We start from the raw sequence: 3,188 nt of genomic DNA on the forward strand, positions 1-3,188 counted from the left end.
GTACCACAGCATTTCTAGCTAAAAGTCCTCACAGAAACAGTTACAGAGAAAAACATTCCTGACAGCAGAACCAGTGGCAGAAAGACATTTGTGATGTGAGGTCGATAGAAGAAAGGGTGGAGAAAGCAGTGTTGCAGAAGACAGTGTGTGAACTTGGAGAAATTAAATTTTAATTTATTGTTGTTTTATTAATTGAGTTTGTATAAGTGGGACTCGTGTTTATTTGAACAGCATTCCAATAGAATTTAGTTCAATTAGGGAGTAATTAGTAGTCCAGGGAGGAATTGTTTGTTTTGTTAGTAATTCTGTAATTTGTTCATTGTTAGGGTTAAATAAATAAGTTGTTTCTTGTTATTTAGAAAGTAGATCAGGGATTTTCTTTCTTTCAACCACTCTTAACAGATTACGATGGGAAAGGTAAGCTTCTCTGGGTGTTTCAGGGGTGAGTATTAGAAGGGAACATCTACTCCTGTCATAACAAATTGGAACTTGTGTTTTGGTTTAATTATCAGAGGGGTTCGGCCATTCCCCCTCCATAACACAATAAATATTAAGGATTTGGATACTACATGTAATACCTCAAAATTTGCAGATGACTCAAAGCTGGTGGGAGAGTGAACTGTGAAGACAGTGCAAAGATGTTTTAGTGCAATTTCAGCAAGCTGAGTGGGAAAATGCATGGCAGATGCAGTATAATTTGGATAAATGTGAGGTTATACATTTTGGTAAAAACAGAAAGGCAGAAATTTGTGAAGGGTCTAGGCCCGAAACGTCAGCTTTCCTGCTCCTATGATGCTGCTTGGCCTGCTGTGTTCATCCAGCTCTACACCTTGTTATCTAAGAGAGAGTTTGTATCAGTTAGGATTATACTCATTAGAGTTCAGAAAAATAAGAGGCAATCACACAAAAATCTATAAAATTCTAACAGTACTAGACAGGGCCCAGATGCAGGAAGGATGTTCCCAATGTCGGTGTATTCAAAACTAGGGGTCACAGTCTAAGGATATGGGATGAACTATTTAGGACTGAGATAAGGAGGAATTTCTTCACCCAGAGAGTGGCGAGTCTGTGTAGTTAGCTACCACAAAACATTTTAGGTTTTCAGGAAAGAGTTAGATATAGCACTTGGGGCTAAAGAGATCAAAGGATATGAAGAAAAGCAGGAACAGGCTATCGAGTGGACTGATCAGCCATGATCATAGCGAATGATGGAGCAGGCTCAAAGGGCTGAATGGCCTACTCCTATTCCTATTTTCTATGTCGCTAAGTTAAAGTCATGATATTAATACATATTGCCTTCATAAATTATAAAGCTTCACAATAGGCCAGTGACACCACCAAAAACACACTGAAGTCTTTGTATCAGTAAAATTCAAATTGGAGGTTAGTATTTATTAAATTCCTGAAGTTGACCACAGAACGGATTGCATCCTGACAGTCTGTGTAGATGGATATCCAGGCATCAACAGTGGGATCTCATCTCAGAAAATCTTATAGTCGTACAGAATGGAAACAGACTTGTCAGTCCGACTTGTCCATGCCGACCAGGTATCCCAAACTGAACCAGTCCCATTTGCCTGCATTTGGTCCATATTCCTTTAAACCTTTCCAATTCATGTATCTGTCCAAATGTCAAAAATTTTGTAATTGTACCCACCTCAACCATTTCCTCTGACAACTCATTCCATATACACACCATCGTCTCTGACAAAAAGTTGCCGCTTAGGTCTCTTAAATCTTTCTCCTCTTACCTTAAATCTATGACCTCTAGTTTTGGACTACCCTAGCTTTGGAAAAAGACCTTGGCTATTCACCTTATCTATGCCCCTCATGATTTTATAAATCTCTATAAGATCACCCCTCAGCCTCTGAAGCTCTAAGGGTAAAAAAACCCAACATATTCAGCCTCTCCTTACAACTCAAACCCTCCAGTTCTGGCAACATCCTTATAATTATGTTCTGCACCATTTTTAGTTTACAACATTCTTCCTACAGCAAGGCGTCCAGAATTGTACTTTACTAACGTCTTGTACAGCTGTAACATGACATCCCAACTCCTATACTCAATGCTCTGATCAATGAAGGCAAACGTGCCAAATGCCTTCTTCACCACCTAGTCTACATTCAATACTGCTTCAAGGAACCATGAACCTGTACCTCAGATCCCTTTGTTCAACCATATTCCCCAAGGACCCCCCGCCATTAACTTATACAAGTTATAAATGAATGTTAAATGGATCTCAGCACATAATCAATTCCCACTACCCACCAGTACAAGATTGTGCGTGGTCACTTTCCAATCAAACGAGTTACACTACACAGCCTGCTGTGGTGTAAAATGGTTTTGGTTTTTGCCCCGATACAAATTTATGCAGTGCATTTTGGGCGACAATGCAATTCAGTCAGTGGCATCTGTACATTTTTAGAACTTCACTATATAAACTACAGACCAGTTGAAAGCCCAGTTGAAAAACCAACAGATATGCCCAGGCATCTATTTTTATAAAGTTTAATCTCACATCTTTATCAAATTACTAAGTCAATAAATAAAGGTTGAAATGGCAAGGCAGGCTGTGTGTCACAGCTGTGGCACATAAGAATCTGCATAGAGCACTCCAACCCCAGACAACTGGACCTGGGGCATTTAAATGCAGTTCAAGGCATTTGGTTCAAATTGTTGGAGGGGAAGATATCTGGACACACTGTTCCAAAGTATATTCACAGTCCTTATGATGTGGAGGTACTGGTGTTGGACTGAGGTGGACAAGGTCAGAAGTCACACAACACCAGGTTATAGTCCAACAGGTTTATTTGAAATCACAAGCTTTCAGAAAACTGTTCCTTAGTCAGATGAAGTGAAGTAAAGCAGACAGGCTCAGGATTTAGAAGCAGACAGACCAACAGGCAGGGAGTTCAAAAGATTATACAAATGGGGTGAGTGAAGTGTTGATAGGTTGAATAATAAGACCCTGCAGGTGATCACGTTTCAGACAGTGTGAGTAAAGTGTCAACAACTGAATAGCAAGTGAAGGGATGACCTATAATCCGATTAATTGAGGCAGAGAGATAATTACAAAAATTAAAAATAAGGTGGTGCTGGCAACAAAGCAAATGGCTGGAATAACATGATAGGTATAAGGGTTGCATGCCAAGGGTCTAACCAATGTAACAAGTAATCCAAAACTATA

The sequence above is a fragment of the Rhincodon typus genome, chromosome 4, assembly GCF_021869965.1.
Source record: "Rhincodon typus isolate 14 chromosome 4, sRhiTyp1.1, whole genome shotgun sequence".
Classification (NCBI taxonomy): domain Eukaryota; kingdom Metazoa; phylum Chordata; class Chondrichthyes; order Orectolobiformes; family Rhincodontidae; genus Rhincodon; species Rhincodon typus.